At 42.4% G+C, this 24,056-nt stretch overlaps 9 non-coding genes across 9 annotated transcripts; 2 read left to right on the top strand and 7 right to left on the bottom strand.

Annotated features, from left to right (window-relative positions):
• Nucleotides 1-7,130: 7,130 nt before the first annotated feature.
• TRNAN-GUU (transfer RNA asparagine (anticodon GUU)) lies at nt 7,131-7,203 on the top strand. The gene has a single exon. It is a non-coding gene; the product is annotated as a tRNA-Asn (tRNA).
• Nucleotides 7,204-11,973: 4,770 nt separating this feature from the next.
• On the top strand, nt 11,974-12,045 carry TRNAK-CUU (transfer RNA lysine (anticodon CUU)). Its single transcript has one exon. It is a non-coding gene; the product is annotated as a tRNA-Lys (tRNA).
• Nucleotides 12,046-13,121: 1,076 nt separating this feature from the next.
• Nucleotides 13,122-13,194, bottom strand: TRNAN-AUU (transfer RNA asparagine (anticodon AUU)). Its single transcript has one exon. It is a non-coding gene; the product is annotated as a tRNA-Asn (tRNA).
• Nucleotides 13,195-13,855: 661 nt separating this feature from the next.
• TRNAS-GCU (transfer RNA serine (anticodon GCU)) lies at nt 13,856-13,928 on the bottom strand. The gene has a single exon. It is a non-coding gene; the product is annotated as a tRNA-Ser (tRNA).
• Nucleotides 13,929-15,029: 1,101 nt separating this feature from the next.
• Nucleotides 15,030-15,102, bottom strand: TRNAN-AUU (transfer RNA asparagine (anticodon AUU)). The gene has a single exon. It is a non-coding gene; the product is annotated as a tRNA-Asn (tRNA).
• A 661-nt stretch (nt 15,103-15,763) lies between these two features.
• On the bottom strand, nt 15,764-15,836 carry TRNAS-GCU (transfer RNA serine (anticodon GCU)). The gene has a single exon. It is a non-coding gene; the product is annotated as a tRNA-Ser (tRNA).
• Nucleotides 15,837-18,698: 2,862 nt separating this feature from the next.
• TRNAN-GUU (transfer RNA asparagine (anticodon GUU)) lies at nt 18,699-18,771 on the bottom strand. Its single transcript has one exon. It is a non-coding gene; the product is annotated as a tRNA-Asn (tRNA).
• An 807-nt stretch (nt 18,772-19,578) lies between these two features.
• On the bottom strand, nt 19,579-19,651 carry TRNAN-GUU (transfer RNA asparagine (anticodon GUU)). The gene has a single exon. It is a non-coding gene; the product is annotated as a tRNA-Asn (tRNA).
• Nucleotides 19,652-20,460: 809 nt separating this feature from the next.
• On the bottom strand, nt 20,461-20,533 carry TRNAN-GUU (transfer RNA asparagine (anticodon GUU)). The gene has a single exon. It is a non-coding gene; the product is annotated as a tRNA-Asn (tRNA).
• Nucleotides 20,534-24,056: the final 3,523 nt, after the last annotated feature.

The following is a 24,056-nucleotide window of genomic DNA, read 5'->3' as shown; positions in this document are numbered from 1 at the left end:
ATACTTATAAAATACTCATTAAAAGTGATTTCATCTCGATTGATCAATAAATAAAAATGTACTTCGATTATTAGTACCATTTTCAAAATCGACGTTTCTCGACCAAAAAAGCACATTTTGAGTTTTTTTTCACAATTTTCAAATATAACCAATGAAACCATTATTTTTGTACTTTTTGCTTTAATTCAAGCAAATGTAACGATATTCATTCAAAAAACTGTTCAAATTCAATTTTCAATAAGAAATCGTTGTCAGGGATTTTGTATCTTAAAGAAAAAAAAACATGCGATTTTTTCGGTACACTTTTTAATGCATTTTTTTCTGGACAAATTTTTGACCGAATTCAGCTTAATTACCTATAAAATACTCATTAAAAGTGACTTCATCTCGATTGATCAATAAATAAAAATGTACCTCGATTTTTAATAACATTTTCAAAATCGACGTTTCTCGGCCAGAGAAGAATATTTTGAGTATTTCTTCACTATTTTAAAATATAACCACTGAAACCATTATTTTTGTACTTTTTGCTTTAATTCATGCAAATGTAACGATATTCATTCAAAAAACTCTTAAAATTCAATTTTCAATAAGAAATCGTTGTCACGGATTTTGTATCTTGAAGAAAAAAAACATGGGATTTTTTCGGTACACTTTTGAATGCATTTCTTTCTGGACAAATTTTTGACCGAATTCAGCTTAATTACCTATAAAATACTCATTAAAAGTGACTTCATCTCGATTGATCAATAAATAAAAATGTACCTCGATTTTTAATAACATTTTCAAAATCGACGTTTCTCGGCCAGAGAAGCATATTTTGAGTATTCCTTCACTATTTTCAAATATAACCACTGAAACCATTATTTTTGTACTTTTTGCTTTAATTCATGCAAATGTAACGATATTCATTCAAAAAACTCTTAAAATTCAATTTTCAATAAGAAATCGTTGTCACGGATTTTGTATCTTGAAGAAAAAAAACATGGGATTTTTTCGGTACACTTTTGAATGCATTTTTTTCTGGACAAATTTTTGACCCAATTTAGCTTAAATACTTATAAAATACTCATTAAAAGTGATTTCATCTCGATTGATCAATAAATAAAAATGTACCTCGATTATTAGTACCATTTTCAAAATCGACGTTTCTCGACCAGAAAAGCACATTTTGAGTTTTTTTTCACAATTTTCAAATATAACCAATGAAACCATTATTTTTGTACTTTTTGCTTTAATTCAAGCAAATGTAACGATATTCATTCAAAAAACTGTTCAAATTCAATTTTCAATAAGAAATTGTTGTCAGGGATTTTGTATCTTAAAGAAAAAAAAACATGCGATTTTTTCGGTACACTTTTTAATGCATTTTTTTCTGGACAAATTTTTGACCGAATTCAGCTTAATTACCTATAAAATACTCATTAAAAGTGACTTCATCTCGATTGATCAATAAATAAAAATGTACCTCGATTTTTAATAACATTTTCAAAATCGACGTTTCTCGGCCAGAGAAGAATATTTTGAGTATTTCTTCACTATTTTAAAATATAACCACTGAAACCATTATTTTTGTACTTTTTGCTTTAATTCATGCAAATGTAACGATATTCATTCAAAAAACTCTTAAAATTCAATTTTCAATAAGAAATCGTTGTCACGGATTTTGTATCTTGAAGAAAAAAAACATGGGATTTTTTCGGTACACTTTTGAATGCATTTTTTTCTGGACAAATTTTTGACCGAATTCAGCTTAATTACCTATAAAATACTCATTAAAAGTGACTTCATCTCGATTGATCAATAAATAAAAATGAACCTCGATTTTTAATAACATTTTCAAAATCGACGTTTCTCGGCCAGAGAAGCATATTTTGAGTATTTCTTCACTATTTTCAAATATAACCACTGAAACCATTATTTTTGTACTTTTTGCTTTAATTCAAGCAAATGTAACGATATTCATTCAAAAAACTGTTCAAATTCAATTTTCAATAAGAAATCGTTGTCAGGGATTTTGTATCTTGAAGAAAAAAAAACATGCGATTTTTTCGGTACACTTTTTAATGCATTTTTTTCTGGACAAATTTTTGACCGAATTCAGCTTAATTACCTATAAAATACTCATTAAAAGTGACTTCATCTCGATTGATCAATAAATAAAAATGTACCTCGATTTTTAATAACATTTTCAAAATCGACGTTTCTCGGCCAGAGAAGCATATTTTGAGTATTTCTTCACTATTTTCAAATATAACCACTGAAACCATTATTTTTGTACTTTTTGCTTTAATTCATGCAAATGTAACGATATTCATTCAAAAAACTCTTAAAATTCAATTTTCAATAAAAAATCGTTGTCACGGATTTTGTATCTTGAAGAAAAAAAACATGGGATTTTTTCGGTACACTTTTGAATGCATTTTTTTCTGGACAAATTTTTGACCGAATTTAGCTTAAATACTTATAAAATACTCATTAAAAGTGATTTCATCTCGATTGATCAATAAATAAAAATGTACCTCGATTATTAGTACCATTTTCAAAATCGACGTTTCTCGACCAGAAAAGCACATTTTGAGTTTTTTTTCACAATTTTCAAATATAACCAATGAAACCATTATTTTTGTACTTTTTCCTTTAATTCAAGCAAATGTAACGATATTCATTCAAAAAACTGTTCAAATTCAATTTTCAATAAGAAATCGTTGTCAGGGATTTTGTATCTTAAAGAAAAAAAAACATGCGATTTTTTCGGTACACTTTTTAATGCATTTTTTTCTGGACAAATTTTTGACCGAATTCAGCTTAATTACCTATAAAATACTCATTAAAAGTGACTTCATCTCGATTGATCAATAAATAAAAATGTACCTCGATTTTTAATAACATTTTCAAAATCGACGTTTCTCGGCCAGAGAAGAATATTTTGAGTATTTCTTCACTATTTTAAAATATAACCACTGAAACCATTATTTTTGTACTTTTTGCTTTAATTCATGCAAATGTAACGATATTCATTCAAAAAACTCTTAAAATTCAATTTTCAATAAGAAATCGTTGTCACGGATTTTGTATCTTGAAGAAAAAAAACATGGGATTTTTTCGGTACACTTTTGAATGCATTTTTTTCTGGACAAATTTTTGACCGAATTTAGCTTAAATACTTATAAAATACTCATTAAAAGTGATTTCATCTCGATTGATCAATAAATAAAAATGTACCTCGATTATTAGTACCATTTTCAAAATCGACGTTTCTCGACCAGAAAAGCACATTTTGAGTTTTTTTTCACAATTTTCAAATATAACCAATGAAACCATTATTTTTGTACTTTTTCCTTTAATTCAAGCAAATGTAACGATATTCATTCAAAAAACTGTTCAAATTCAATTTTCAATAAGAAATCGTTGTCAGGGATTTTGTATCTTAAAGAAAAAAAAACATGCGATTTTTTCGGTACACTTTTTAATGCATTTTTTTCTGGACAAATTTTTGACCGAATTCAGCTTAATTACCTATAAAATACTCATTAAAAGTGACTTCATCTCGATTGATCAATAAATAAAAATGTACCTCGATTTTTAATAACATTTTCAAAATCGACGTTTCTCGGCCAGAGAAGAATATTTTGAGTATTTCTTCACTATTTTAAAATATAACCACTGAAACCATTATTTTTGTACTTTTTGCTTTAATTCATGCAAATGTAACGATATTCACTCAAAAAACTCTTAAAATTCAATTTTCAATAAGAAATCGTTGTCACGGATTTTGTATCTTGAAGAAAAAAAACATGGGATTTTTTCGGTACACTTTTGAATGCATTTTTTTCTGGACAAATTTTTGACCGAATTTAGCTTAAATACTTATAAAATACTCATTAAAAGTGATTTCATCTCGATTGATCAATAAATAAAAATGTACTTCGATTATTAGTACCATTTTCAAAATCGACGTTTCTCGACCAAAAAAGCACATTTTGAGTTTTTTTTCACAATTTTCAAATATAACCAATGAAACCATTATTTTTGTACTTTTTGCTTTAATTCAAGCAAATGTAACGATATTCATTCAAAAAACTGTTCAAATTCAATTTTCAATAAGAAATCGTTGTCAGGGATTTTGTATCTTAAAGAAAAAAAAACATGCGATTTTTTCGGTACACTTTTTAATGCATTTTTTTCTGGACAAATTTTTGACCGAATTCAGCTTAATTACCTATAAAATACTCATTAAAAGTGACTTCATCTCGATTGATCAATAAATAAAAATGTACCTCGATTTTTAATAACATTTTCAAAATCGACGTTTCTCGGCCAGAGAAGAATATTTTGAGTATTTCTTCACTATTTTAAAATATAACCACTGAAACCATTATTTTTGTACTTTTTGCTTTAATTCATGCAAATGTAACGATATTCATTCAAAAAACTCTTAAAATTCAATTTTCAATAAGAAATCGTTGTCACGGATTTTGTATCTTGAAGAAAAAAAACATGGGATTTTTTCGGTACACTTTTGAATGCATTTTTTTCTGGACAAATTTTTGACCGAATTCAGCTTAATTACCTATAAAATACTCATTAAAAGTGACTTCATCTCGATTGATCAATAAATAAAAATGTACCTCGATTTTTAATAACATTTTCAAAATCGACGTTTCTCGGCCAGAGAAGCATATTTTGAGTATTCCTTCACTATTTTCAAATATAACCACTGAAACCATTATTTTTGTACTTTTTGCTTTAATTCATGCAAATGTAACGATATTCATTCAAAAAACTCTTAAAATTCAATTTTCAATAAGAAATCGTTGTCACGGATTTTGTATCTTGAAGAAAAAAAACATGGGATTTTTTCGGTACACTTTTGAATGCATTTTTTTCTGGACAAATTTTTGACCGAATTTAGCTTAAATACTTATAAAATACTCATTAAAAGTCATTTCATCTCGATTGATCAATAAATAAAAATGTACCTCGATTATTAGTACCATTTTCGAAATCGACGTTTCTCGACCAGAAAAGCACATTTTGAGTTTTTTTTCACTATTTTCAAATATAACCAATGAAACCATTATTTTTGTACTTTTTGCTTTAATTCAAGCAAATGTAACGATATTCATTCAAAAAACTGTTCAAATTCAATTTTCAATAAGAAATCGTTGTCAGGGATTTTGTATCTTGAAGAAAAAAAAACATGCGATTTTTTCGGTACACTTTTTAATGCATTTTTTTTCTGGACAAATTTTTGACCGAATTCAGCTTAATTACCTATAAAATACTCATTAAAAGTGACTTCATCTCGATTGATCAATAAATAAAAATGTACCTCGATTTTTAATAACATTTTCAAAATCGACGTTTCTCGGCCAGAGAAGCATATTTTGACTATTTCTTCACTATTTTCAAATATAACCACTGAAACCATTATTTTTGTACTTTTTGCTTTAATTCATGCAAATGTAACGATATTCATTCAAAAAACTCTTAAAATTCAATTTTCAATAAGAAATCGTTGTCACGGATTTTGTATCTTGAAGAAAAAAAAACATGGGATTTTTTCGGTACCATTATTTTTGTACTTTTTGCTTTAATCAGATGTAACGTAAAAAGTCAGAGTTTTTCCAAAATACCTGACGACCATTTAATTTTTGGGCTTCCGTGGCGCAATGGTTAGCGCGTTCGGCTGTTAACCGAAAATTTGGTGGTTCGAGCCCACCCGGGAGCGGTGTTGTGAGATCTCACATGTAACGTAAAAATCCAAAGTTTTTCCACAATACCTGACGAACATTTAATCTTTGGGCTTCCGTTGCGCAATGGTTATCGCCGTCGGCTGTTAACCGAAAGGTTTGTGGTTCGAGCCCATCCGGGAGCGGTGATGTGAGGTCTCAGATGTAACGTAAAAAGTCAGAGTTTTTCCAAAATACCTGACGACCATTTAATTTTTGGGCTTCCGTGGCGCAATGGTTAGCGCGTTCGGCTGTTAACCTAAAGGCTGGTGGTTCGAGCCCACCCGGGAGAGGTGTTGTGCGGTCTCAGATGTAGCGTAAAATGTCAAAAATTTTCCACAATACGTGACAACCATTTAATTTCTGAGCTTCCGTGGCTCAATGGTTAGCGCGTTCCGCTGTTAACCAATAAGTTTGTGGTTCAAGCCCACCCAGGAGCGGTGTTGTGGGATCTAAATGTAACGTAAAAAGCCAAAGTTTTTCCACAATACCTGACGAACATTTAATTTTTGGGCTTCCGTGGCGCAATGGTTAGCGCGTTCGGCTGTTAACCGAAAAGTTGGTGGTTCGAGCCCACCTGGGAGCGGTGTTGTAAGATCTCAAATGTAACGTAAAAAGCCAAAGTTTTTCCACAATACCTGACGACCATTTAATTTTTGGGCTTCCGTGGCGCAAAAGTTAGCGCGTTCGGCTGTTAACCGAAAGGTTGGTGGTTCGAGCCCATCCGTGAGCGGTGTTGTGAGGTCTCAGATGTGACGTAAAATGTCAAAACATTTCCACAATACGTGACAACCATATAATTTCTGAGCTTCCGTGGCTCAATGGTTAGCGCGTTCAGCTGTTAACCAATAGGTTTGTGGTTCGAGCCCACCCTAGAGCGGTGTTGTAGGATCTCAAATGTAACGTAAAAAGCCAAAGTTTTTCCACACTACCTGACGACCATTTAATTTTTGGGCTTCCGTGGCGCAATGCTTAGCGCGTTCGGCTGTTAACCGAAAAATTGGTGGTTCGAGCCCATCCGGGAGCGGTGTTGTGAGGTCTCTGATGTGACGTAAAATGTCAAAACTTTTCCACAATACGTGACAACCATTTAATTTCTGAGCTTCCGTGGCTCAATGGTTAGCGCGTTCGGCTGTTAACCAATAGGTTTGTGGTTCGAGCCCACCAGGGAGCGGTGTTGTGGTATCTCAAATGTAACGTAAAAAGCCAAAGTTTTTACACAATACCTGACGACCATATATTTTTTGGGCTTCCGTGGCGCACTGGTTAGCGCGCTCAGCTGTTATTCAAAAGGCTGGTGGTTCGAGCCGACCCGGGAGCGGTGATGTGAGGTCTCAGATGTAACGTAAAAAGTCAAAGTTTTTCCACAATACCTGACGAACATTTAATTTTTGGGCTTCCGTGGCGCAATGGTTAGCGCGTTCGGCTGTTAACCGAAAGGTTGGTGGTTCGAGCCCACCCGGGAGCGGTGTTGTGAGATCTTACATGTAACGTAAAAATGCAAAGTTTTTCCACAATACCTGACGAACATTTAATTTTTAGGCTTCCGTGGCGCAATGGTTAGCGCGTCCGGCTGTTAACCGAAAAATTGGTGGTTCGATCCCATCCGGGAGCGGTGTTGTGAGGTCTCTGATGTGACGTAAAATGTCAAAACTTTTCCACAATACGAGACAACCATTTAATTTCTGAGCTTCCGTGGCGCACTGGTTAGCGCGCTCAGCTGTTATTCAAAAGGCTGGTGGTTCGAGCCCATCCGGGAGCGGTGTTGTGAGGTCTCTGATGTGACGTAAAATGTCAAACCTTTTCCACAATACGTGACAACCATTTAATTTCTGAGCTTCCGTGGCTCAATGGTTAGCACGTTCGGCTGTTAACCAATAGGTTTGTGGTTCGAGCCCACCAGGGAGCGGTGTTGTGGTATCTCAAATGTAAGGTAAAAAGCCAAAGTTTTTACACAATACCTGACGAACATTTAATTTTTGGGCTTCCGTGGCGCAATGGTTAGCGCGTTCGGCTGTTACCCGAAAGGTTGGTGGTTCGAGCCCATCCGTGAGCGGTGTTGTGAGGTCTCAGATGTGACGTAAAATGTCAAAACATTTCCACAATACGTGACAACCATTTAATTTCTGAGCTTCTGTGGCTCAATGGTTAGCGCGTTCAGCTGTTAACCAATAGGTTTGTGGTTCGAGCCCACCCGGGAGCGGTGTTGTAGGATCTCAAATGTAACTTAAAGACAAAGTTTTTCCACAATACCTGACGACCATTTAATTTTTGGGCTTCCGTGGCGCAATGGTTAGCGCGTTCGGCTGTTAACAGAAAAATTGGTGGTTCGAGCCCATCCGGGAGCGGTGTTGTGAGGTCTCTGATATGACGTAAAATGTCAAAACTTTTCCACAATACGTGACAACCATTTAATTTCTAAGCTTCCGTGGCTCAATGGTTAGCGCGTTCGGCTGTTAACCAATAGGTTTGTGGTTCGAACCCACCAGGGAGCGGTGTTGTGGTATCTCAAATGTAACGTAAAAAGCCAAAGTTTTTCCACAATTCCTGACGACCATATAATTTTTGGGCTTCCGTGGCGCACTGGTTAGCGCGTTCGGCTTTTAACCGAAAGGCTGGTGGTTCGAGCCCATCCGTGAGCGGTGTTGTGAGGTCTCAGATGTGACGTAAAATGTCAAAACATTTCCGCAATACGTGACAACCATTTAATTTCTGAGCTTCCGTGTCACAATGGTTAGCGCGTTCAGCTGTTAACCAATAGGTTTGTGGTTCGAGCCCACCCGGGAGCGGTGTTGTGGGTTCTCAAATGTAACGTAAAAAGCCAAAGTTTTTCCACAATACCTGACGACCATTTAATTTTCGGGCTCCGTGGCGCAATGGTTAGTGCGTTCGGCTGTTAACCGAAAAGTTGGTGGTTCGAGCCCATCCGGGAGCGGTTTTGTGAGGTCTCAGATGTGACGTAAAATGTCAAAACTTTTCCACAATACGTGACAACCATTTAATTTCTGAGCCTCCGTGACTCAATGGTTAGCGCGTTCGGCTGTTAACCAATAGGTTTGTGGTTCGAACCCACCAGGGAGCGGTGTTGTGGTATCTCAAATGTAACGTAAATAGCCAAAGTTTTTCCACAATACCTGACGACAATTTAATTTTTGGGCTTCCGTGGCGCAATGGTTAGCGCGTTCGGCTGTTAACAGAAAAATTGGTGGTTCGAGCCCATCCGGGAGTGGTGTTGTGAGGTCTCTGATATGACGTAAAATGTCAAAACTTTTCCACAATACGTGACAACCATTTAATTTCTGAGCTTCCGTGGCTCAATGGTTAGCGCGTTCGGCTGTTAACCAATAGGTTTGTGGTTCGAACCCACCAGAGAGCGGTGTTGTGGTATCTCAAATGTAACGTAAAAAGCCAAAGTTTTTCCACAATTCCTGACGACCATATAATTTTTGGGCTTCCGTGGCGCACTGGTTAGCGCGTTCGGCTTTTAACCGAAAGGTTGGTGGTTCGAGCCCATCCGTGAGCGGTGTTGTGAGGTCTCAGATGTGACGTAAAAAGTCAAAACTTTTCCGCAATACGTGACAACCATTTAATTTCTGAGCTTCTGTGGCTCAATGGTTAGCGCGTTCAGCTGTTAACCAATAGGTTTGTGGTGCGAGCCCACCCGGGAGCGGTGTTGTGGGATCTCAAATGTAACGTAAAAAGCCAAAGTTTTTCCACAATACGTGACGACCATTTAATTTTCGGGCTCCGTGGCGCAATGGATAGTGCGTTCGGCTGTTAACCGAAAAGTTGGTGGATCGAACCCATCCGGGAGCGGTTTTGTGAGGTCTCAGATGTGACGTAAAATGTCAAAACTTTTCCACAATACGTGACAACCATTTAATTTCTGAGCTTCCGTGGCTCAATGGTTAGCGCGTTCGGCTGTTAACCAATAGGTTTGTGGTTCGAGCCCACCCGGGAGCGGTGTTGTGGTATCTCAAGTGTAACGTAAAAAGCCAAAGTTTTTCCACAATTCCTGACGACCATATAATTTGGGGCTTCCGTGGCGCAATGGTTAGCGCGTTCAGCTGTTATTCAAAAGGTTTGTGGTTCGAGCTCATCCGGGAGCGGTGTTGCAAGGTCTTAGATATGACGTAAAAAGTCAAAGTTTTTCCACAATACCTGACGACCATTTAATTTTTGGGCTTCCGTGGCGCAATGGTTAGCGCGTTCGGATGTTAACCAAAAGGTTGGTGGTTCGAGCCCATTCGTGAGTGGTGTTGTGAGGTCTCAGATGTGACGTAAAATGTCAAAATATTTCCACTATACGTGACAACCATTTAATTTCTGAGCTTCCGTGGCTCAATGGTTAGCGCGTTCGGCTGTTTACCAATACGTTTGTGGTTCGAACCCACCAGGGAGCGGTGTTGTGGTATCTCAAATGTAACGTAAAAAGCCAAAGTTTTTCCACAATTCCTGACGACCAAATAATTTTGGGCTTCCGTGGCGCACTGGTTAGCGCGTTCGGCTTTTAACCGAAAGGTTGGTGGTTCGAGCCCATCCGTGAGCGGTGTTGTGAGGTCTCAGATGTGACGTAAAATGTCAAAACGTTTTCGCAATACGTGACAACCATTTAATTTCTGAGCTTCCGTGGCTCAATGGTTAGCGCGTTCAGCTGTTAACCAATAGGTTTGTGGTTCGAGCCCACCCGGGAGCGGTGTTGTGGGATCTCAAATGTAACGTAAAAAGCCAAAGTTTTTCCACAATACCTGACGACCATTTAATTTTCGGGCTCCGTGGCGCAATGGTTAGTGCGTTCGGCTGTTAACCGAAAAGTTGGTGGTTCGAGCCCATCCGGGAGCGGTGTTGTGACGTCTCTGATATGACGTAAAATGTCAAAACTTTTCCACAATACGTGACAACCATTTAATTTCTGAGCTTCCGTGGCTCAATGGTTAGCGCGTTCGGCTGTTAACCAATAGGTTTGTGGTTCGAACCCACCAGGGAGCGGTGTTGTGGTATCTCAAATGTAACGTAAAAAGCCAAAGTTTTTCCACAATTCCTGACGACCATTTAATTTTCGGGCTCCGTGGCGCAATGGTTAGTGCGTTCGGCTGTTAACCGAAAAGTTGGTGGTTCGAGCCCATCCGGGAGCGGTGTTGTGAGGTCTCTGATATGACGTAAAATGTCAAAACTTTTCCACAATACGTGACAACCATTTAATTTCTGAGCTTCCTTGGCTCAATGGTTAGCGCGTTCGGCTGTTAACCAATAGGTTTGTGGTTCGAACCCACCAGGGAGCGGTGTTGTGGTATCTCAAATGTAACGTAAAATGCCCAAGTTTTTCCACAATACCTGACGACCATTTATTTTTTGGGCTTCCGGGGCGCAATGGTTAGCGCGTTCGGATGTTAACCAAAAGGTTGGTGGTTCGAGCCCATTCGTGAGCGGTGATGTGAGGTCTCAGATGTGACGTAAAATGTCAAAACATTTCCACAATACGTGACAACCATTTAATTTCTGAGCTTCCGTGGCTCAATGGTTAGCGCGTTCAGCTGTTAACCAATAGGTTTGTGGTTCGAGCCCACTCGGGAGCGGTGTTGTAGGATCTCAAATGTAACGTAAAAAGCCAAAGTTTTTCCACAATACCTGACAACCATTTAATTTTTGGGCTTCCGTGGCGCAATGGTTAGCGCGTTCGGCTGTTAACCGAAAAATTGGTGGTTCGAGCCCATCCGGGAGCGGTGTTGTGAGGTCTCTGATATGACGTAAAATGTCAAAACTTTTCCACAATACGTGACAACCATTTAATTTCTGAGCTTCCGTGGCTCAATGGTTAGCGCGTTCGGCTGTTAACCAAAAGGCTTGTGGTTCGAACCCACCAGGGAGCGGTGTTGTGGTATCTCAAATGTAACGTAAAAAGCCAAAGTTTTTCCACAATTCCTGACGACCATATAATTTTTGGGCTTCCGTGGCGCACTGGTTAGCGCGTTCGGCTTTTAACCGAAAGGTTGGTGGTTCGAGCCCATCCGTGAGCGGTGTTGTGAGGTCTCAGATGTGACGTAAAATGTCAAAACTTTTCCGCAATAAGTGACAACCATTTAATTTCCGAGCTTCCGTGGCTCAATGGTTAGCGCGTTCAGCTGTTAACCAATAGGTTTGTGGTTCGAGCCCACCCGGGAGCGGTGTTGTGGGATCTCAAATGTAACGTAAAAAGCCAAAGTTTTTCCACAATACCTGACGACCATTTAATTTTCGGGCTCCGTGGCGCAATGGTTAGTGCGTTCGGCTCTTAACCGAAAAGTTGGTGGTTCGAGCCCATCCGGGAGCGGTTTTGTGAGGTCTCAGATGTGACGTAAAATGTCAAAACTTTTCCACAATACGTGACAACCATTTAATTTCTGAGCTTCCGTGGCTCAATGGTTAGCGCGTTCGGCTGTTAACCAATAGGTTTGTGGTTCGAGCCCACCCGGGAGCGGTGTTGTGGGATCTCAAATGTAACGTAAAAAACCAAAGTTTTTCCACAATTCCTGACGACCATATAATTTGGGGCTTCCATGGCGCAATGGTTACCGCGTTCAGCTGTTATTCAAAAGGTTTGTGGTTCGAGCCCATCCGGGAGCGGTGTTGTGAGGTCTCAGATGTGACGTAAAAAGGCAAAGTTTTTCCACAATACCTGACGACCATTTCATTTCTGAGCTTTTTTGAATAACAGCTGAGCGCGCTAACCAGTGCGCCACGGAAGCCCAAAAATTATATGGTCATCAGGTATTGTGGAAAAACTTTGGCTTTTTACGTTACATTTGAGATACCACAACACCGCTCCCTGGTGGGCTCGAACCACAAACCTATTGGTTAACAGCCGAACGCGCTAACCATTGAGCCACGGAAGCTCAGAAATTAAATGGTTGTCACGTATTGTGGAAAGGTTTTGACATTCTACGTCACATTAGAGACCTCACAACACCGCTCCCGGATGGGCTCGAACCACCATTTTTTCGGTTAACAGCCGAACGCGCTAACCATTGCGCCACGGAAGCCCAAAAACTAAATGTTCGTCAGGTATTGTGGAAAAACTTTGGGTTTTTACGTTACATTTGAGATCTTACAACACCGCTCCCGGGTGGGCTCGAAGCACCAACCTTTCGGTTAACAGCTGAACGCGCTAACCATTGCGCTACGGAAGCCCAAAAATTAAATGTTCGTCAGGTATTGTGGAAAAACTCTGACTTTTTACGTTACATCTGAGACCTCACATCACCGCTCCCGGATGGGCTCGAACCACAAACCTTTTGAATAACAGCTGAACGCGCTAACCATTGCGCCACGGAAGCCCAAAAATTAAATGTTCGTCAGTTATTGTGGAAAAACTCTGAATTTTACGTTACATCTAAGACCTCACAACACCGCTCCCGGATGGGCTCGAACCACCAACCTTTCGGTTAATAGCCGAACGCGCTAACCATTGCGCCACGGAAGCCCAAAAATTAAATGGTCGTCAGGTATTGTGGAAAAACTTTGGGTTTTTACGTTACATTTGAGATCTTACAACACAGCTCCCGGGTGGGCTCGAACCACCAACCTTTCGGTTAACAGCTGAACGCGCTAACCATTGCGCCACGGAAGCCCAAAAATTAAATGTTCGTCAGGTATTGTGGAAAAACTCTGACTTTTTACGTTACATCTGAGACCTCACATCACCGCTCCCGGGTGGGCTCGAACCGCCAGCCTTTTGAATAACAGCTGAGCGCGCTAACCAGTGCGCCACGGAAGCCGAAAAATATATGGTCGTCAGGTATTGTGTAAAAACTTTGGGTTTTTACGTTACATTTGAGATCCTACAACACCGCTCCCGGGTGGGCTCGAACCACAAACCTATTGGTTAACAGCTGAACGCGCTAACCATTGAGCCACGGAAGCTCAGAAATTAAATGGTCGTCAGGTATTGTGGAAAAAGTTTGGGTTTTTACGTTACATTTGAGATCTTATAACACAGCTCCCGGGTGGGCTCGAACCACCAACCTTTCGGTTAACAGCTGAACGCGCTAACCATCGAGCCACGGAAGCTCAGAAATTAAATGGTTGTCACGTATTGTGGAAAACTTTTGACATTTTACGCTACATCTGAGACCGCACAACACCTCTCCCGGGTGGGCTCGAACCACTAGCCTTTAGGTTAGCAGCCGAACGCGCTAACCATTGCGCCACGGAAGCCCAAAAATTAAATGGTCGTCAGGTATTTTGGAAAAACTCTGACTTTTTACGTTACATCTGAGACCTCACATCACCGCTCCCGGATGGGCTTGTACCACAAACCTTTTGAATAACAGCTGAACGCGCTAACCATTGCGCCACGGAAGCCCAAAAATTAAATGTTCGTCAGTTATTGTGGAAAAACTCTGACCTTTTACGTTACATCTGAGACCTCACATCACCGCTCCCGGGTGGGCTCGAACCACCAGCCTTTTGAATAACAGCTGAGCGCGCTAACCAGTGCGCCACGGAAGCCCAAAAACTATATGGTCGTCAGGTATTGTGTAAAAACTTTGGCTTTTTACGTTACATTTGAGATACCACAACACCGCTCCCTGGTGGGCTCGTACCACAAACCTATTGGTTAACAGCCGAACGCGCTAACCATTGAGCCACGGAAGCTCAGAAATTAAATGGTTGTCACGTATTGTGGAAAACTTTTGACATTTTACGCTATATCTGAGACCTCACAACACCGCTCACGGATGGTCTCGAACCACCAACCTTTCGGTTAACAGCCGAACGCGCTAACCATTGCGCCACGGAAGCCCAAGAATTAAATGGTCGTCAGGTATTGTGGAAAAACTTTGGCTTTTTACGTTACATTTGAGATCTTACAACACCGCTCCCAGGTGGGCTCGAACCACAAACTTTTCGGTTAACAGCCGAACGCGCTAACCATTGCGCCATGGAAGCCCAAAAATTAAATGTTCGTCAGGTATTGTGGAAAAACTTTGGCTTTTACGTTACATTTGAGATCCCACAACACCGCTCCCGGGTGGGCTCGAACCACCAACCTTTCGGTTAACAGCCGAACGCGCTAACCATTGCGTCACGGAAGCCCGAAAATTAAAGTTTCGTCAGGTATTGTGGAAAAACTCTGACTTTTTACGTTACATCTGAGACCTCACATCACCGCTCCCGGATGGGCTCGAACCACAAACCTTTTGAATAACAGCTGAACGCGCTAACCATTGCGCCACGGAAGCCCAAAAATTAAATGTTCGTCAGTTATTGTGGAAAAACTCTGAATTTTACGTTACATCTAAGACCTCACAACACCGCTCCCGGATGGGCTCGAACCACCAACCTTTCGGTTAATAGCCGAACGCGCTAACCATTGCGCCACGGAAGCCCAAAAATTAAATGGTCGTCAGGTATTGTGGAAAAACTTTGGGTTTTTACGTTACATTTGAGATCTTACAACACAGCTCCCGGGTGGGCTCGAACCACCAACCTTTCGGTTAACAGCTGAACGCGCTAACCATTGCGCCACGGAAGCCCAAAAATTAAATGTTCGTCAGGTATTGTGGAAAAACTCTGACTTTTTACGTTACATCTGAGACCTCACATCACCGCTCCCGGGTGGGCTCGAACCGCCAGCCTTTTGAATAACAGCTGAGCGCGCTAACCAGTGCGCCACGGAAGCCGAAAAATATATGGTCGTCAGGTATTGTGTAAAAACTTTGGGTTTTTACGTTACATTTGAGATCCTACAACACCGCTCCCGGGTGGGCTCGAACCACAAACCTATTGGTTAACAGCTGAACGCGCTAACCATTGAGCCACGGAAGCTCAGAAATTAAATGGTCGTCAGGTATTGTGGAAAAAGTTTGGGTTTTTACGTTACATTTGAGATCTTATAACACAGCTCCCGGGTGGGCTCGAACCACCAACCTTTCGGTTAACAGCTGAACGCGCTAACCATCGAGCCACGGAAGCTCAGAAATTAAATGGTTGTCACGTATTGTGGAAAACTTTTGACATTTTACGCTACATCTGAGACCGCACAACACCTCTCCCGGGTGGGCTCGAACCACTAGCCTTTAGGTTAGCAGCCGAACGCGCTAACCATTGCGCCACGGAAGCCCAAAAATTAAATGGTCGTCAGGTATTTTGGAAAAACTCTGACTTTTTACGTTACATCTGAGACCTCACATCACCGCTCCCGGATGGGCTTGTACCACAAACCTTTTGAATAACAGCTGAACGCGCTAACCATTGCGCCACGGAAGCCCAAAAATTAAATGTTCGTCAGTTATTGTGGAAAAACTCTGACCTTTTACGTTACATCTGAGACCTCACATCACCGCTCCCGGGTGGGCTCGAACCACCAGCCTTTTGAATAACAGCTGAGCGCGCTAACCAGTGCGCCACGGAAGCCCAAAAACTATATGGTCGTCAGGTATTGTGTAAAAACTTTGGCTTTTTACGTTACATTTGAGATACCACAACACCGCTCCCTGGTGGGCTCGTACCACAAACCTATTGGTTAACAGCCGAACGCGCTAACCATTGAGCCACGGAAGCTCAGAAATTAAATGGTTGTCACGTATTGTGGAAAACTTTTGACATTTTACGCTATATCTGAGACCTCACAACACCGCTCACGGATGGTCTCGAACCACCAACCTTTCGGTTAACAGCCGAACGCGCTAACCATTGCGCCACGGAAGCCCAAGAATTAAATGGTCGTCAGGTATTGTGGAAAAACTTTGGCTTTTTACGTTACATTTGAGATCTTACAACACCGCTCCCAGGTGGGCTCGAACCACAAACTTTTCGGTTAACAGCCGAACGCGCTAACCATTGCGCCATGGAAGCCCAAAAATTAAATGTTCTTCAGGTATTGTGGAAAAACTTTGGCTTTTACGTTACATTTGAGATCCCACAACACCGCTCCCGGGTGGGCTCGAACCACCAACCTTTCGGTTAACAGCCGAACGCGCTAACCATTGCGTCACGGAAGCCCGAAAATTAAAGTTTCGTCAGGTATTGTGGAAAAACTCTGACTTTTTACGTTACATCTGAGACCTCACATCACCACTCCCGGATGGGCTCGAACCACAAACCTTTTGAATAACAGCTGAACGCGCTAACCAGTGCGCCACGGAAGCCCAAAAACTATATGGTCGTCAGGTATTGTGTAAAAACTTTGGCTTTTTACGTTACATTTGAGATACCACAACACCGCTCCCTGGTGGGCTCGAACCACAAACCTATTGGTTAACAGCCGAACGCGCTAACCATTGAGCCACGGAAGCTCAGAAATTAAATGGTTGTCACGTATTGTGGAAAAGTTTTGACATTTTACGTCACATCAGAGACCTCACAACACCGCTCCCGGATGGGCTCGAACCACCAATTTTTCGGTTAACAGCCGAACGCGCTAACCATTGCGCCACGGAAGCCCAAAAATTAAATCGTCGACAGGTATTGTGGAAAAACTTTGGCTTTTTACGTTACATTTGAGATCCTACAACACCGCTCCCGGGTGGGCTCGTACCACAAACCTATTGGTTAACAGCTGAACGCGCTAACCCTTGAGCCACGGAAGCTCAGAAATTAAATGGTTGTCACGTATTGTGGAAATGTTTTGACATTTTGCGTCACATCTGAGACCTCACAACACCGCTCACGGATGGGCTCGAACCACCAACCTTTCGGTTAACAGCCGAACGCGCTAACTCTTGAGCCACGGAAGCTCAGAAATTAAATGGTTGTCACGTATTGTGGAAATGTTTTGACATTTTACGTCACATCTGAGACCTCACATCACCGCTCCCGGGTGGGCTCGAACCACCAGCCTTTTGAATAACAGCTGAGCGCGCTAACCAGTGCGCCACGGAAGCTCAGAAATTAAATGGTTGTCACGTATTGTGGAAAAGTTTTGACATTTTACGTCACATCAGAGACCTCACAACACCGCTCCCGGATGGGCTCGAACCACCAATTTTTCGGTTAACAGCCGGACGCGCTAACCATTGCGCCACGGAAGCCCACAGATTAAATGTTCGTCAGGTATTGTGGAAAAACTTTGGCTTTTTACGTTACATTTGAGATCCCACAACACCGATCCCGGGTGGGCTTGAACCACAAACTTATTGGTTAACAGCGGAACGCGCTAACCATTGCCCGCGGAAGTTAAAATTAAATGTTCGTCAGGTATTGTGGAAAAACTTGGGCTTTTTACGTTACATTTGAGATCCCACAACACCGCTCCCGGGTGGGCTTGAGCCAAAACTTATTGGTTAACAGCGGAACGCGCTAACCATTGAGCCACGGAAGCTCAGAAATTAAATGGTTGTCACGTATTGTGGAAAATTTTTGACATTTTACGTCACATCTGAGACCTCACAACACCGCTCACGGATGGGCTCGAACCACCAACTTTTCGGTTAACAGCCGAACGCACTAACCATTGAGCCACGGAAGCCCAAAAATTAAATGTTCGTCAGGTATTGTGGAAAAACTCTGACTTTTTACGTTACATCTGAGACCTCACATCACCGCTCCCGGGTGGGCTCGAACCACCAGCCTTTTGAATAACAGCTGAGCGCGCTAACCAGTGCGCCACGGAAGCCCAAAAATTATATGGTCGTCAGGTATTGTGGAAAAACTTTGGCTTTTTACGTTACATTTGAGATACCACATCACCGCTCCCGGGTGGGCTCGAACCACCAGCCTTTTGAATAACAGCTGAGCGCGCTAACCAGTGCGCCACGGAAGCTCAGAAATTAAATGGTTGTCACGTATTGTGGAAAAGTTTTGACATTTTACGTCACATCAGAGACCTCACAACACCCCTCACGGATGGGCTGGAACCACCAATTTTTCGGTTAACAGCCGGACGCGCTAACCATTGCGCCACGGAAGCCCAAAGATTAAATGTTCGTCAGGTATTGTGGAAAAACTTTGGATTTTGACGTTACATGTGAGATCTCACAACACCGCTCCCGGGTGGGCTCGAACCACCAACCTTTCGGTTAACAGCCGAACGCGCTAACCATTGCGCCACGGAAGCCCAAAAATTCAATGTTCGTCAGGTATTGTGGAAAAACTTTGACTTTTTACGTCAAATCTGAGACCTCACATCACCGCTCCCGGATGGGCTCGAGCCACAAACCTTTTGAATAACAGCTGAACGCGCTAACCATTGCGCCACGGAAGCCCAAAAATTAAATGTTCGTCAGTTATTGTAGAAAAACTCTGAATTTTACGTTACATCTAAGACCTCACAACACCGCTCCCGGATGGGCTCGAACCACCAACCTTTCGGTTAACAGCCGAACGCGCTAACCATTGCGCCACGGAAGCCCGAAAATTAAATGTTCGTCAGGTATTGTGGAAAAACTTTGGGTTTTTACGTTACATTTGAGATCTCACAACACCGTTCCCGGGTGGGCTCGAACCACCAACCTTTCGGTTAACAGCCGAACTCGCTAACCATTGCGCCACGGAAGCCCGAAAATTAAATGGTCGTCAGGTATTGTGGAAAAACTTTGACTTTTTACGTCACATCTGAGACCTCACATCACCGCTCCCGAATGGGCTCGAGCCACAAACATTTTGAATAACAGCTGAACGCGCTAACCATTGCGCCACGGAAGCCCAAAAATTAAATGTTCGTCAGTTATTGTAGAAAAACTCTGAATTTTACGTTACATCTAAGACCTCACAACACCGCTCCCGGATGGGCTCGAACCACCAACCTTTCGGATAACAGCCGACGGCGTTAACCATTGCGCAACGGAAGCCCAAAGATTAAATGTTCGTCAGGTATTGTGGAATAACTTTGGATTTTTACGTTACATGTGAGATTTCACAACACCGCTCCCGGGTGGGCTCGAACCACCAACCTTTCGGTTAACAGCCGAACGCGCTAACCATTGCGCCACGGAAGCCCGAAAATTAAATGTTCGTCAGGTATTGTGGAAAAACTTTGGGTTTTTACGTTACATTTGAGATCTCACAACACCGTTCCCGGGTGGGCTCGAACCACCAACCTTTCGGTTAACAGCCGAACGCGCTAACCATTGCGCCACGGAAGCCCGAAAATTAAATGGTCGTCAGGTATTGTGGAAAAACTTTGGGTTTTTACGTTACATTTGAGATCTTACAACACAGCTCCCGGGTGGGCTCGAACCACCAACCTTTCGGTTAACAGCTGAACGCGCTAACCAGTGCGCCACGGAAGCCCAAAATATATATGGTCGTCAGGTATTGTGTAAAAACTTTGGCTTTTTACGTTACATTTGAGATACCACAACACCGCTCCCTGGTGGGCTCGAACCACAAACCTATTGGTTAACAGCCGAACGTGCTAACCATTGAGCCACGGAAGCTCAGAAATTAAATGGTTGTCACGTATTGTGGAAAAGTTTTCACATTTTACGTCACATCAGAGACCTCACAACACCACTCCCGGATGGGCTCGAACCACCAGCCTTTTGAATAACAGCTGAGCGCGCTAACAAGTGCGCCACGGAAGCTCAGAAATTAAATGGTTGTCTCGTATTGTGGAAAAGTTTTGACATTTTACGTCACATCAGAGACCTCACAACCCCGCTCCCGGATGGGCTCGAACCACCAACCTTTCGGATAACAGCCGACGGCGTTAACCATTGCGCAACGGAAGCCCAAAGATTAAATGTTCGTCAGGTATTGTGGAATAACTTTGGATTTTTACGTTACATGTGAGATTTCACAACACCGCTCCCGGGTGGGCTCGAACCACCAACCTTTCGGTTAACAGCCGAACGCGCTAACCATTGCGCCACGGAAGCCCAAAAATTAAACGTTCGTCAGGAATTGTGGAAAAACTTTGGCTTTTTACGTTACATTTGAGATCCCACAACACCGCTCCCGGGTGGGCTTGAACCACAAACTTATTGGTTAACAGCGGAACGCGCTAACCATTGAGCCACGGAAGCCCAAAAATTAAATGTTCGTCAGGTATTGTGGAAAAACTCTGACTTTATACGTTACATCTGAGACCTCACATCACCGCTCCCGGGTGGGCTCGAACCAACAGCCTTTTGAATAACAGCTGAGCGCGCTAACCAGTGCGCCACGGAAGCCCAAAAATTATATGGTCGTCAGGTATTGTGGAAAAACTTTGGCTTTTTACGTTACATTTGAGATACCACATCACCGCTCCCGGGTGGGCTCGAACCACCAGCCTTTTGAATAACAGCTGAGCGCGCTAACCAGTGCGCCACGGAAGCTCAGAAATTAAATGGTTGTCACGAATTGTGGAAAAGTTTTGACATTTTACGTCACATCAGAGACCTCACAACACCGCTCCCGGATGGGCTCGAACCACAAACCTATTGGTTAACAGCTGAACGCGCTAACCATTGAGCCACGGAAGCCCAAAAATTAAATGTTCGTCAGGCATTGTGGAAAAACTTTGGCTTTTTACGTTACATTTGAGATCCCACAACACCGCTCCCGGGTGGGCTTGAACCACAAACTTATTGGTTAACAGCGGAACGCGCTAACCATTGAGCCACGGAAGCTCAGAAATTAAATGGTTGTCACGTATTGTGGAAATGTTTTGACATTTTACGCTACATCTGAGACCGCACAACACCTCTCCCGGGTGGGCTCGAACCACCAGCCTTTAGGTTAACAGCCGAACGCGCTAACCATTGCGCCACGGAAGCCCAAAAATTAAATGGTCGTCAGGTATTTTGAAAAAACTCTGACTTTTTACGTTACATCTGAGACCTCACATCACCGCTCCCGGATGGGCTCGAACCACAAACCTTTTGAATAACAGCTGAACGCACTAACCATTGCGCCACGGAAGCCCAAAAATTAAATGTTCGTCAGTTATTGTGGAAAAACTCTGAATTTTACGTTACATCTAAAACCTCACAACACCGCTCCCGGATGAGCTCGAACCACCAACCTTTCGGTTAACAGCTGAACGCGCTAACCACTGTGCCACGGAAGCCCAAAAATTAAATGTTCGTCAGGTATTGTGGAAAAACTCTGACTTTTTACGTTACATCTGAGACCTCACATCACCGCTACCGGGTGGGCTCGAACCACCAGCCTTTTGAATAACAGCTGAGCGCGCTAACCAGTGCGCCACGGAAGCTCAGAAATTAAATGGTTGTCACGTATTGTGGAAAAGTTTTGACATTTTACGTCACATCAGAGACCTCACAACACCGCTCCCGGATGGGCTCGAACCACCAATTTTTCGGTTAACAGCCGGACGCGCTAACCATTGCGCCACGGAAGCCCAAAGATTAAATGTTCGTCAGGTATTGTGGAAAAACTTTGGATTTTTACGTTACATGTGAGATCTCACAACACCGCTCCAGGGTGGGCTCGAACCACCAACCTTTCGGTTAACAGCCGAACGCGCTAACCATTGCGCCACGGAAGCCCAAAAATTAAATGTTCGTCAGGTATTGTGGAAAAACTTTGACTTTTTACGTCACATCTGAGACCTCACATCACCGCTCCCGGATGGGCTCGAACCACAAACCTTTTGAATAACAGCTGAACGCGCTAACCATTGCGCCACGGAAGCCCAAAAATTAAATGTTCGTCAGTTATTGTAGAAAAACTCTGAATTTTACGTTACATCTAAGACCTCACAACACCGCTCCCGGATGGGCTCGAACCACCAATTTTTCGGTTAACAGCCGAACGCGCTAACCATTGCGCAACGGAAGCCCAAAGATTAAATGGTCGTCAGGTATTGTGGAAAAACTTTGGGTTTTTACGTTACATTTGAGATACCACAACACCCCTCCCTGGTGGGCTCGAACCACAAACCTATTGGCTAACAGCCGAACGTGCTAACCATTGAGCCACGGAAGCTCAGAAATTAAATGGTTGTCACGTATTGTGGAAAAGTTTTCACATTTTACGTCACATCAGAGACCTCACAACACCACTCCCGGATGGGCTCGAACCACCAGCCTTTTGAATAACAGCTGAGCGCGCTAACCAGTGCGCCACGGAAGCTCAGAAATTAAATGGTTGTCTCGTATTGTGGAAAAGTTTTGACATTTTACGTCACATCAGAGACCTCACAACACCGATCCCAGATGGGCTCGAACCACAAACCTTTTGAATAACAGCTGAACGCGCTAACCATTGCGCCACGGAAGCCCAAAAATTAAATGTTCGTCAGTTATTGTAGAAAAACTCTGAATTTTACGTTACATCTAAGACCTCACAACACCGCTCCCGGATGGGCTCGAACCACCAATTTTTCGGTTAACAGCCGAACGCGCTAACCATTGAGCCACGGAAGCCCAAAAATTAAATGTTCGTCAGGTATTGTGGAAAAACTTTGGCTTTTTACGTTACATTTGAGATCCCACAACACCGCTCCCGGGTGGGCTTGAACCACAAACTTATTGGTTAACAGCGGAACGCGCTAACCATTGAGCTACGGAAGCTCAGAAATTAAATGGTTGTCACGTATTGTGGAAAATTTTTGACATTTTACGCTACATCTGAGACCGCACGCCACCTCTCCCGGGTGGGCTCGAACCACCAGCCTTTCGGTTAACAGCCGAACGCGCTAACCATTGCGCCACGGAAGCCCAAAAATTAAAAGGTCGTCAGGTATTGTGGAAAAACTTTGACTTTTTACGTCACATCTGAGACCTCACAACACCGCTCCCGGATGGGCTCGAACCACAAACCTTTTGGTTAACAGCGGAACGCCCTAACCATTGAGCCACGGAAGCTCAGAAATTAAATGGTTGTCACGTATTGTGGAAAAGTTTTGACATTTTACGTCACATCTGAGACCTCACAACACCGCTCCCGGATGGGCTCGAACCACCAACTTTTCGGTTAACAGCCGAACGCACTAACCATTAAGCCACGGAAGCCCGAAAATTAAATGGTCGTCAGGTATTGTGGAAAAACTTTGGCGTTTTACGTTATATTTGAGATCCCACAACACCGCTCCCGGGTGGGCACGAACCACAAACCTATTGGTTAACAGCTGAACGCGCTAACCATTGAGCCTTGGAAGCCCGAAAATTAAATGGTCGTCAGGTATTGTGGAAAAGCTTTGGCTTTTTACGTTACATTTGAGATCCCACAACACCGCTCCCGGGTGGGCACGAACCACAAACCTATTGGTTAACAGCTGAACGCGCTAACCATTGAGCCACGGAAGCTCAGAAATTAAATGGTTGTCACGTATTGCGGAAAAGTTTTGACATTTTACGTCACATCTGAGACCTCACAACACCACTCACGGATGGGCTCGAACCACCAACCTTTCGGTTAAAAGCCGAACGCGCTAACCAGTGCGCCACGGAA

Source organism: Phalangium opilio, unplaced genomic scaffold (genome assembly GCF_054372755.1).
Source record: "Phalangium opilio isolate 3A_F unplaced genomic scaffold, DU_Popi_V2 ptg000019l_1, whole genome shotgun sequence".
Taxonomy (NCBI): Eukaryota; Metazoa; Arthropoda; class Arachnida; order Opiliones; family Phalangiidae; genus Phalangium; species Phalangium opilio.
This window is presented reverse-complemented; position numbering and strand designations above follow the sequence as displayed.